Source organism: Lagopus leucura, unplaced genomic scaffold (assembly GCF_019238085.1).
Source record: "Lagopus leucura isolate 7727_CA_CO unplaced genomic scaffold, USGS_WTPT01 Super-Scaffold_100034, whole genome shotgun sequence".
Taxonomy (NCBI): Eukaryota; Metazoa; Chordata; class Aves; order Galliformes; family Phasianidae; genus Lagopus; species Lagopus leucura.
Window position 1 is genome coordinate 840,899 of NW_024962283.1, and position 12,697 is coordinate 853,595.

General features: G+C 48.4%; 1 long non-coding RNA gene across 1 annotated transcript; it reads right to left on the reverse strand.

Annotated features, from left to right (window-relative positions):
* Positions 1-1,649: 1,649 nt before the first annotated feature.
* LOC122186123 lies at positions 1,650-7,492 on the reverse strand. Its single transcript, XR_006181063.1, has 3 exons — positions 7,462-7,492; positions 4,299-4,401; positions 1,650-3,727 (listed from the first exon to the last, which is right to left on the reverse strand). It is a non-coding gene; the product is annotated as an uncharacterized LOC122186123 (long non-coding RNA).
* Between the last annotated feature and the right edge of the window lie 5,205 nt (positions 7,493-12,697).

Here is a 12,697-nt window from a genome sequence, read left to right on the forward strand (position 1 = left end):
GATGGAGCTCTAGCTCCCATCTCCCTTATACAGGGGAACACGACCTGCACCAGACATTCAAGGGCAGGCACTGGTTTTTCTCCTCTCAGGAGTAGCTGCACACCACAGGAGCACTGTGGAGAGGAATATAGAAGCACCAAAAGGAACCTCAGGTTACCAGGTCCATGGGCACACTCATCTAGGGAGCGCTGACTCAGCCTGAGATGCCAGCCCACAGAAGAAGTGGGTGTGCTGGCAAACCCACCCCAAGCAGCCCTTTTTGACAGATCTTCCCTTTTTCTTGTCTTCCACTCATCCTCCCTTCCAAAAGAGAGGAAGCCTATAAAGGCACAATGCCCTTCAACATTTTAGCTGTCTGCCTCTTGCTGTGCTTGGCACAGCCCAGCCACTTTTTCATTCACCTGTAATAATCATTACTACCACCATTACTCTTAGTATCACCCATTATCGTAATTAAAAAGACACCCCTCCATCCTCACACATCCAGGTTTGCCTTGCTACATTTTGACGTTGGCTGCTCCAGGTCGTTCCCAAGACTACAGCGCCCAAATCCAAATGCAACCAGGATGGTGATGTGAAGTTTCTGTGGCTGCCAGAGCAGCACAGTCAGGCTGGTTTGCATTTGAAATCCATTAAAACCAGCAGACTGCGTTGGTGAGGTGAAGGGTTTAGGATCCCTTATGCTTAGACCTATAGAGCAGTCAGCTGCAGCGTCCAGACTTGGAAAAATTCAGCTTTGAAGCCTAGGGGACATCTCAAGCATGGCTACAACCTGCACCGTCCCAGGTAGGCCAACAGGTAAAGGAATGGGAGAGCATTATTTAAGCTGAAAACTCAATACGGAGGGGAGGTTTCCACTAAATCTATCCCAAGATCCCTGGATATCCATCTTAGCACCCTTGTTTTACCTCCTGAACAAACCCATGAAGGTGTCAAAAATCCCAAAGAAAGGCTGGATGCCCAGGTAGTAAAGGGCAGAACCCACCCCAAGGCCTTTGCAGCTCATGCTGCCTCTGCCTACATCTGCTAAGCCACCAGAAAGAGCCATTTCAGTCAAAACTCACAACCCTACTTGGCAGGGCACAAATCCCCAGGGCACACACAGCTAAGTGCTGGTGTATGGCAGGCAGGGAGGCTGAGGATGATGCTGTCAGCAATGGTGTACTCAACAAACAAAGCCCAAACACCTACAGAGGTCGCTTTTCCAGCCACCTTTTCCCATCCTCCCCTTTGTTAAAATGTTTGCTGTTTCCAACATGGACAGGAAATCAAATTAAACGTTTTTCCCTCGCAACCAAATAAACATCAACTTATTTTAGAAACACAGCTTGGAAAGAAACACGTAAGCTCTTCCCAAATCCCCTGTCTCTTCCCAGCTCCCTGATAAGACCCCTGTGACATTATTTTCTTTACAAACCATAATGGGAGGAACAAATGGTAGAGAAAGGCACGCGTCCCCCATTACCCTGCTGTCCTCACCACGCATCAGCCCACCTTTGTCTTTTCAAAAGGGGTTTTCAGTTTTGAAATGAGTGTCTGTGTGCATTCGTTGGTTCTGAAGAGGCAGAGGGAGGGTTTTAACCAAACAGATGCACTGCTCCTTCCATAGCTGCGTTCTAAGAAGAATTTAAAAAAAAAAAAGACAGGGGGATTTGGGATTTTTCTCCTCATTTCGTGAGAAATAATGGGGTGTATTGACTGGTTATTTTCGTGGGACAAAAGGATGGGCTTGGAGGCAGATCGGGCCCTCAGCACAGCACACCACTAGAGGGCCCAGAAAGTGCTTTTCGGTGATGCTGGAACCACCCTCCACAGTCACCTTAAAAACAGCATCGCCCACAGCCTCCAGAAAGTTATGGCTAAAAAAAACCAGCAAGAATAAACAGTCAGAAAAGAGCCAGAATTAAAAAGGCACCAGTGGTTATTTGGTATTTCACTACAAGACTCCCAGAAGTTCATAACCTTGTAACACCAAACGCTCATGCACTCCTGCAACTGTCAGGGCATTTACACCAATTTATGATGTGTGCTTCAGCTGTATTGGCACCCAGCTACACTTGCTCTACTGGCACAAACGTTTTCAGCCATGGCAGCCCCAGGCTGAGCTCTGCCATGTGCGCCCCATCGGCTCCAGGCTGCCGTGGCTTTTGATAATTATTTCTCTTGGGCTTTTTAAATTGCTTTTCCACATTCCTCTCTGCAGCGTAAAGGGAGCAGCTTTTCCTGGAATTATGCAGTTTGTAATATTTAGCTGCCCATTCTCCTACGGAGAATAGATGATGATTTTCATGTTAAGGGGAAATAGAGGTAGAGAGACATTTTTCTTCCAAAAAAGGGGAAAAACTCCAAGTTCGGAATCATCCCACTGCCCACCTCTGCATGGATCTGAGCAAATTCCTCGACTTCCATCTACAAGCATTTCCCCAGGGCACTGGTTCATTACTTGCCACAATTAAATCGCCTTCAGCCTGGGCTGTATTGATTGCAGCACACTGCAGGCCCTGAGCAGAATCTAAATCTCAATCCAAAATCTCCACATCCTTAGGGTAGGGAGGCTCTGAGATGTGACCCTTTCTCTGCATGCTCTTGTGTTTCTGCAAGACCAAATTGGTGCAGAGGACACTGCTTTGCCCCAAATCACTCCCAGGTTCCCAGGCTGTGGACAACCCCCTTAAACCATTCCTTGACACCACAGGAGCCAGGACCCATGTTTTTTTATTTGCAGTGAGGTCCCTAAGTGCTGTCTCCTGTTAATTGCCATCTCCTGGAACTGCACCTCCAGCCCCCTCCCAAATTAACCCCATCACTTAGCTAAGTCCTGAGGGAGCAGAGGCATTAACAGCAAGTAATGCCTCCTCAGAAACACCATCAAGACAGAGCTGGGAAATGAAATCTCTAATAGGGACAGTAATGAGGGGAGGGGGGTGAGGATGGAGGTCTCTGTCCTGGAGGAGAATGACACATGGGCTCTGAGCTGAGCTGCTCTCATGCAAAGCCCAGAGACCAAAGCAATGATCTCAGCCCAGCACCTCACATAAATAACATGATTCCAGCACCAAACTGAGTTCTCAACAGTGCTGCTCAAGCAAATAGAAGAGGTTAGAGAGCAGAAGGACAGCAGATTGTTGGAGCAGAGGAGGGGAGGGCTACAGAGATGGGGAGAAACCTACAGGGCAAAGCACACGAGGGGCAGCTGAAGTCCTGTAGTTGGTTTGGCTCAGGTAAGAGAAGGCAGAAGGCAGGCATCATGGCAGTCCACAGCTCTTCACAGATGATGATGTTTCCTGCAATTCTGGCCGTGACCTGACCTGGTTTTGCTATCAAATGAGGCTGTGGCTGCTGCTGACCTGCTGTGCACGCTGCCCGGCAGGCGGCCTCCCCTCCCTGCTTTGTCTGCCCATGGCGCTCACTTCCTTTGACGTCTTTAGGATGAGTGTGGAGCAGAGGTGGCTCCATGGGGTGGGCCAGATGATTTTGCAGCGTCCTGAATCATAGCAGTGATTCCTTCAGGAATTGTGGCAACACATGGAGATAACCCAAGGAAATGCTGGATCAGGATGGAAACCTGCCTGCCTTCCTCCAGCACCGCCATGCTGAGATAACCGCATCGCTCATCAGCAGCTCCAGTGCTGCCAAATGCACTTCTCTCATCACATGGATCTGAGATCCTGGCTCTCTGCACAACCAACCCCTCCAGGCGCCCTAGAGATGCTCAACATGCAGCCAGCTTCCAAAAAAAAAAAAAAAAATCTATTATCAGAACTGGTTATGCAAGGGAGCAGCCTATGCAGTGGGGCTAAATGCTGACTTTTGCACCTCTGTTTATCCCAATGCCCCAAACACCATGTATAGGCTGTGTCCTTCCCATCCAGCCACAGGTATCTTAAATGATCCCTGTTCACTTTCTCCCATCCCACCACAGCAAGCCACCATTCCATCACGTTTGAGAACAGGAGTGAAAACCCAGAGCTGGCAGTGGATGATCCTACTGCTAACCCTTAACTGCTCTATGCCATGCTGCAAAGAAAGCAGCTCAGCTGCTGCAGCTCCCCTCTCCACTCCACATACCTTACTCCCCCAAACCCCTGGAGCTGAGCTGCAGGGCAGTGTTAGCAGCCAGCTCAGTGGCCTTGGCTCATCCCTGCCGGCCTCTTCCCTGCTCCCTGTCCCTATTGTTCACAGGGCCTGGCCCTGACCCCATGTATTTATAACCCCCCCTTTCCGGCACGGCATTGTGTGCACCCCACGTCCTGGATGAGCCGGGGCTCAACTCCACGCTTCCTCGCCTTCCTGTTTACGGGGCTCAGGAGGATCCAGCCCTGCCCACTTCTCAGCTGCTTCCGTAAAACCCTCAGTATCCTTCCAGTAGAGAGAGATGGCTCTGGAAAACACTTCAGTTCCCTGAAATTTGGAGAGGGAGATAACATTGCCCAGTTGCAAACATGGCATGCACACATCTGGCTTGCAAACCCTGATGGGTTTTTTCTGTCCCAAAACAGAGAAGAAAAAAAGCAATGAGTCCTGCTAATAGCAGAGCATCTCCCACATTGCTTATCTATCTCCTGAATCAAATTTTGTTGTGCTGTATTTCCTCCAGTACACATACTTCACACCAGGCAGCCTGGTCAGGGCTGTCTCAAGTTCTTTTACCTCCATGCAATGCTGTATAGCCCCAGCACAAAACCCAGACTCAGAATTGGACTCAAAGTTGTCTTTTTCTTCCTTCCAAGATCAAACAAAGGGTGGAACCTTTTTGGTTCCAAATACATAGCCATGTCTCAACTAAGACAAGGTTTGTACTCATGGTTTGCTAGGAAAGAAAAAAATCACCTATGCTGTGATATCAACAGCAAAGCCATTTATTACAACAGATGGGACTTTTTGCCCAGATACCTTTTGTTATTTAAAAGGCAAATCAGTATCACTGGCAAAGCAATTATGCTTGCCAAGAGAGCAGGCAGGCGGTCCCCACAGTGACCTCCATGACAAAGCCAATCCCAAGCAAGACAGGGCTCAGACATCTCCTGTCCCCACTTCCATCCTCTCAGCACTGCACAAAGGGATGATTTATCCCAATTTTCCCCCTTTATTTTTTGCTAAACAGTAACCCCAGCACGTGTAAAGCTGATCTACCCTGTGCCTCACACAGCCACAACCGTCAGCAAGATCCCCTCCGACCACGCAGTGGGAATTAAACAAAGCAAAACAAGAAACCTCCCAACCTTAATCTCACTCTTGCAAAAGCTGGGTGGAGCAAGCGCTCCAGGAAGCCCCCATTCAAAGCCATTCATTAGTCAAGAGCTGTACAAATAATTATCTTTACTGCTGGATGCCACTTCCCCAGCTCACAACCTCAGGGTCCAGGTGGGGACGTCACTCCCCACGTCCAGTCATTGCTAGAGGAACACTGGGAGCTTTTTCCCTTCCAACATGCAAACAGCAGCATGCAAACAATAGCCTGGCGTCAGCAGACACAGCTGGGGCAGCCCCAGCCTCTCTGCCATTTGCAATGCTGCAAGGTTTGTTTTCTCCCCATCTCCCAGCCACAAGTGGATCATTCCCTCCTGAAATCCCACCTGGAGCCATCAGCTGGGAGAGGCTCATGGCCCCCCCAGCTGTCACTTCACATTTATTCTTTCTCTGGCTTTGACAAAAGGCAAATATATTTCCAGATGTTTCCTACCCAGAGCTGGGACTGTGGGCTTAGGCTCATGGGCTCTGGGCTGCCCACTCAGTCAATGGGCTTGACTGCCATGAAGGAGCAAACACCCATTGTTCTCATTCCTATACCTAGTAACCCAAAGCTTACAAGGTATACAAAAAGATTTCATAAAACTCTCAATGAAGGAGCAAGCAGATGGATACCACAAGCCATTAGAAACCCATGGCAAAGTTCTTTAGGATGGATGGACAAAAAATGTAGGCTGACAGAGAGCCCTTGCAGAGAGAAAAGGTAGCCTTCCAGCATTTCCTCCTATTTTCCAGTGCATTTTGAATATTGGGTGGATACAAAGAAGACCTTGAAGTCCTTCCCTACTTATGTCTATCCCTTCCACTGATGGGAGTGTGTGTAGCACTGCCCAACCTCCGCAGGTGGGAGATTTGATCTACCTACATGGACAACAGCAGGTAATAAGAACAATTAATAAGAGCAAAAGATGCTCTGGAAAGAGAAAGTAGAAATTAAGAAATAGAGTCATACAATGCAATGCTCTGAATGGCTCCACAGATTGGACTGTGTCAGTACAACAAACCTCAGAAAGAAAGAGCCTAGATGGAAACAAGAGGTTAACTTGGGAGGCACAGGATGAATTTCCTAGGCAGGTCTCACTAGTGCACTGTATCCTCTAAAGCTTATAAATCTATTAACTCTGGACTGCTAAGCTAATTACAGCTGGTTACACTTCCAGCTAATAAAATATTTGTCATGTTTAAGGCACGTGGGAGTTTTTCTTCGGCTTAACCAAATCACCCTGACAATTCCTTGAACTAAAGAGATTCCCAGCAGCATTTTTGCCAGAGGTTGGAAGAAGAAAAATAAAATCAGATTATGTGCAATGATGAAAAGGAGCTCTCAGGCAGCTTCTCCAGCCATAGTGCACAGCAGCAGTGCATGCACAACTCCAGCATCACTCCTCTCAACGACCCAACATCAGGAATAGAGGTGCATGGAAACTCTGGGTTTGAGCACAGCGTGACCCATCAGACACTTGGGTTCCAGAGGGTTCAACATTTTGGCATCATCCCAACACCAATTTGGCATGATTTGTGCTCATGTCTTGGGGAGCCTGGGAGAATTCAAGTTCACCTTGCTGCTTCTTTGGTTCATCTCTTGGGACACTTCGTGGTACGTGTTTAATTCAGCAAAGGAAAAAAAGCCTTTTGAACACATTTCCTCATCTAAAGGCAGGTTTTTTTCCTTCTATTTTTTTTTTCTTCTACCCCTTATTTTTTAATGGACTTAATAAAAGAGGAAATGTATTAGCCAAGTCCAGCCCATGTGCTTTTAATAACTCAATTTAATTAACATCCCCCAAACTGTCTTATTAAAACTAAATTAAATCCTTATTTGAGATCTTTAATAGATCACACAGACTTTGTGCAGAGACAACTGCAGCTGTGGGAGTGCCAGAAAAGAGAGCAGAGCTTTGCTTCACTCACCCTGCAGTCAGAAGAACCACTGCTAACTCACTGGGCAGAGATGGACAGTTGTCTGAAAAGAAGTAAAATTTGGTTCTGCAAGGGATTATGCAGTATAAACCCTTTCCATGGTGCTTTACATTTATCTAAGGCATGTTTTACACAATGAAATTGAGAGCGGTTGGGTCTGTAACACCATAAAGCAGTGGAAAGCACAGCAGTGACAACAGTGCAGCAAAGTCACAGGTTGCAACAAGTGAGAATATGCTCAACACAGCAGCTGTGGACACAAAAACAGAGGGGAAAAACAAATCTGCTTACCTTTAGAAGGCCTCAGGTATACAGGGATCTCCAGCAAGATCCCCTCACCTCCATTGCAAACCCTTAAATGAGGGCTGGGAAGGGGTGGATCCTGGCTGCAGCCCTTCCATCACTCAGTGCATTGCATGCACCTGAGCAGCCCTGTGCTGGCCCTGCCTTCCCCCCGTGACTCCTTCCCTCCATCACTGCTTCAGGCTGTCACTCACCATTTCCACAACAGGTGCAAATTTCTGTCTCTCCCTTTTCCTGGGGATCTTTGCTCTTTTACTTGAAAAATGAGGGTGTTCATATTAAATAAGAATTTCCTTTAAAAATGCACCATTTTAAAGGCGTCCCACACAGGAAAGAAGTTTGGTTTTGGGTTTTGCTGGAAACAAGATATTCATTTTAACAGCTGATGTGGAGGAGCTGGTGCCATTTGGTGGGGCCTCCAAGGCTTCAGCACCTCACCCCCCATCTCATCTCTCTGTGCCTTTTTCTGTTTACCTCCATTTTTCTCCCGTTTTCCGTTCCCTTTTCCATGTTTTTTTGTCACTTTGTGTCTCGCTGCCTTTCCCCCTCACCTCACCCAGTTTCGATGGATGTTTGCATACCATGGAACTTCTGGGCCAGTGCTTCTCATCCCATTTTCCCAGCAGCACCTCCAGAGCCAGAGAGCCAATGGAGGCAGCGTCTGCTTTCCATCACACCTGCCAGGCAGGGCTTAGATCTCCTCCAGTTTAAGACATGTCAGTGCATTAAATATATCCAACCAGATTAAAACCATGTTCAGACAAGGCTGGCTTGTGGCCGCTGTGGCCCGGTGGGTTGGAGTTCAAAGGAGCTTGTTGGGGGCGATGGCCTGAGATTGCACAGCCCCTGCTGAGGATGCTTTGGGCAGACAGATGGATTGAAATAATTCACTGGGGGTTTTAATGATGGGATTTTATTTGGCATCTACCAGCTCTTGTTGACCACTGAGGTGATGCTGAGCGCACATGCTCTGGATGGATGGGGTCGGTAGCAAGGCTCAGCTGCTGTGCTCACTGCAAGAATGTGGAGCTGCCCCAGGGCATCTGAAATGGTGGGAATGGGCTGCCCCAGTGTACAGTATCAGCCTGGGAGATGTCTCAACTAAATGTGAACAGCACTGTGTAAAACAATGGATGCAAAGAGCAGAGAGCTTGGGCGCAGTCAAGAAAGTGGGCTCAAATCCTTTAAATCCAGCTGGCCAAGAGGTCAGCACTCAGAAGGGCTGCAGATTCTCTCTCTGGGGCCAGCAGTGCTCAGTCACAGCCTGCATTCCCTGGGCAGCAGTGGGAAGAGGGTGATTCATCTGGTTGGGAGCCACAAAGACACCCTGTCCCATCAAAATCTAGAGCCTGGGGCACACGAGGAAGGGCTGCCCAAAGGGTTAAAGGCAGATCCAAGCTAATAAATGTGTGAGAAGCTCAATAATGTGAGTTAAAATGCCACCATTTCATCATTTTGCTGTAAGAAACAAAGAGCCGGCAGCTGGTCGTTTTGCAATTCTGTTGACCATGATTTTCCAACCCCAGATCCATTCCTGCTGACGTTAGTGGAGTTATATCACCTGGAAAACTGCTCCAAATGTGTCTCAAGCAGCACTGTTTACTGAAGCTTCCTTCATTAACAGTTTCTCTGGTGCAAATCCATGCTGAAACCAGAAAAGACATCTGTGGAAAAATTAAAATAATAATAATAATAAAAAGAAAAACCAACAAAAATGTTTGTGAATGGAAGGGGAAGGAGATTTGAATCATCGGCTGCTGGAAAACTTCTCTCATCTATTTGTTCCCAGGCTTGACATCTCAGGAAAAAAAATAAATAAATAAAATACCACTTTCCAAACTCAGAGAAGGGTCTGAAAAGGTTAATCCCAGCACAGCTCTACCATCAGCCCTTCTGGAAGCTGTGCTCCCGATGGAAAGTGTTCTCACTGGGGCTGGGATTGGAGGAGGGATTAGCCCAGCACTGTGTTTGTGCTGTGACTCTTTAAAGATGGGAGATAAGGATCCTGTGATAATTGTCTTCGAGCAAGGAAAGACAAATGCTCGTGTCTTGTTTTCTGAATGCTCGTGCAACTTGCAGCAGGAAGTGCTACAGCCTTTGGGAAAACCCATTTTTCTTATAAATCCATGAGAAGGGGAGGAGAAAACCAGCATGGCACCTCACAGGAGTGGCTCCAGGATAAAGGAAAACCACTGCCTGAAGTGCCGAGCAGCAGTGCAAAATGAATTCATGCAAAGAGCAAACTTCTGTGCAGTAGCTGACGACGTGCAAGTATCCTCATGGGTTTTATTTGTCTTTTCCCTTCCCCCTGTGCATTCCTTCACCCCGAGCATCCTTTTCATCGAGCGGGGTGTCCTCGCACGGAGCTCTGCAGTCCTTTTCTCCACAGCAATGTGTGCACCTGGGGGAAAGCAGGGAGACATCAAAGCTGCAGGAGCCTGGCACACAGGAGCTGGGGGCTGGTTGTGCGGGCTGCAGATGGCAAATGGCTGAACCCATCTCCAGCTCGAAGAGGAGAGGTTAATGTGGCCATTAATAGATGGGCTCAGGAGATGAGACATTGAAAGGGGAGGGGAGGAGGCACCAACACTGCGTTTGATCCCTCTCTGGCGTTCCCCAAAAGCCACCATATGCCCAGCACCTGATAAACTCTATTTATAAACCTGGAGGAGGAGAAGGCAGGTCATAAATCTCCCTGCTTTTCTTTTCTCTGTGGATCAAGAGGAAAATTAAAACCACGTGCTCAGTTTCCCAGGGATGCCCCATCCTCCTGCCCACGTGCAGAGGTGGCCGTGGGATCAGCCCATGAGCTGAGGGGTCCATGGCTGGACTCTCCAGCCTTAATGATTCTGTAATTCTATGTTTCTCTGATTTCACCCAGGTGAGACACTGGAGTCTCAGGGAGAAGAAACTGTGAACATGTTTTTGTGGGTTTTCATGAAAATCCAAGGCTCTGGGGCCATGAACTTGCTGCTGAAACTTCTTCTCATGGCTCCTATGAGGACCTTATTCCCTTATGTCATTACCAAAGCTCTGTTACTGGGAAGCAGAAGGCTGATCACTTTTGGTAGGGAGCCAAACCCTGAATTGTAGCAGGCAGGAACAGCAGGAACCACAGTTACCAGCAGGCCTGTGTAACATGCAGTGGAGGTGCTCTCAGATCTTCTAAGGGGTTGAGCTTGCACTGCTCTCTACACTCGTGCCACATTTGGCTGCTGCATCTGAACTGCTGGGCATGAGGGCAGGCACCAGGCAGCCCCACCAGGCCCAGCAATCAGTGCAGTACTGTGCAGCACTGGAGCAATGGTGCTAATTCAGACAGAGTCGTCTGATGGGGAAAGCGATGTTCTTTGTGCCATAGCTGTGAGCGAAGGGTCAAAGGCCGCTGCCACCAAATGTGACCCACACGGTTGACCCCTCGTGGAGGCTCAGAGCACATCAAGATGCCAGAAGCCATTGCAAAGGCACTGAGGCGGTGATGCAAGGGATGGGGAGGGAGCGGTGCTCCTCGTCCCCACTGAGCAAGGCGGGGTGAAAGGCGAGCTGTGCCAGTGACCCAAAGGGCAGGGCAGAAGCAGGAGCAGATGTTAAACAGAAGCCTGCAGTGTGGCTGTGGCTAGCAGGAGCCTGCCCTGGAGGAAATGACCCCGCGTAAGATGCATTGTCACTGAGATTTCTTAACACGGGATGGCAGCTAAGTGATTAGGATGAGCTGAGCAGGGCCAGCAGCCACTAAAAATGCCAACAGGCAGAAAAGATCTGCTCTCGGGACCACTCTACTGTTTGCATAGTATTGGAATTAATTTTTTCCCAATTTTTTTGCTTTTTTTCCCCCCCATTCCTCTGACTTTTTGTACTGCGTTGTTCCCTGGGCTGGAAATACAGAGAGTGGGAATGCCTCCTGTCAAAAAAAAACCAAAAAAAACAAAAACAAAAATCCAACCTATTGATAAGCACTTTTCAGTACAATTTTGAAAACGAGGAAACTGAGGCCTGGCATTTGCACTCCCCTTTGGATGAGATGGAGAATTGCAGGCTGGGCTGCTCTGTTCAATCCTGGCCAAAATAATCCTGGCTCCCTGAGGACATGTGCAATGTGTGTCTGCCCAGAGCGATGCCACCCAGTGCTGTGCTGTCTGAACCCCTTCGTAACCCAAAGGGAAAACAACAACAACAAAAAGAAAGAGAGAAATCAAACCAAACAAACCAAGTGGCCAAACTCCCTCCGAAGAGCCTCAGTTCTCACGGCCGGCAGTGACCGGCGGCAGCCAGGAGCCTCCATGCACTGCTCCCCCGCAGGGCTGTCCTGCAAAAAAAAACCTTGGGGTTTTATTTAGCATCATCAGAGCAAAGGAAAAAGGGCATATTTCAAAGCCACAAATCCCACAGGGAGGAGAAACCTGCACTGCCCAGCAGCCCTTCCAGCACGGCTCTAGGTAGCGTGGAGCTGGCGGCTCCCCGAAGGGAGGGAGCCCCACCATGACGGATGCATCCCCTGAGCACCATAAAAGCCAAAGCCGGATAGATTTACATTATCCAAACATCTCACTGCTCCCAAAGCCATCCGGGGGCAATGGAGGGAGGGAGGCTGCTCCGGTGCCCAACTTTTTCCAGCATTCTCCCCCAGTTAAACCCATTGATTACCCCAGGAGAGGGCATGTCATGGGCTCCATGCCCCAAGGAAGCTGCCCGCTTTGCCCGGAGAAATGAGCTCAACACAAGCCAGTGCCTGACTCCAGGGATTCTCCCACTGAATCTGCAAGAACCACACTTTTGGGATAGGATTGTGCATAAAAGGGAAAAAGTAGAAAAGAAAATAAAGAAGAAAAGCAGTAAAATGCAGCCCAGCACTGCTCGTTTCCCAAGCTTCCAGCACCAACCATAGCGCAGGGAAACAGTGATCACTCAATAAATGGGAGCACGATCTCAAGCATTGGGAAAAGCAACATCTGAAGTTTCCAGAAACATCCCACAGCACCTGCGTAATATTTTTTCTTGCTGCCTCCCCCTAATTGCATCCATCTGGGACAGAGGATCTCTTTCAGCGCCGCAGTGCGTGGGCAGGAACCATCGGTTTTTGCCCCATTTTTCTCACAGATCGCATATAAACATGACCTCTTCCCTCTGAGCGGCTCTTAGATGGCATGCTAATGCAAATAGGCTGTATTATTATTCGGGGTCTTTCAGCAGAGCCTTCAGTAAGGAAGTTTTTCTAAAATAGCTG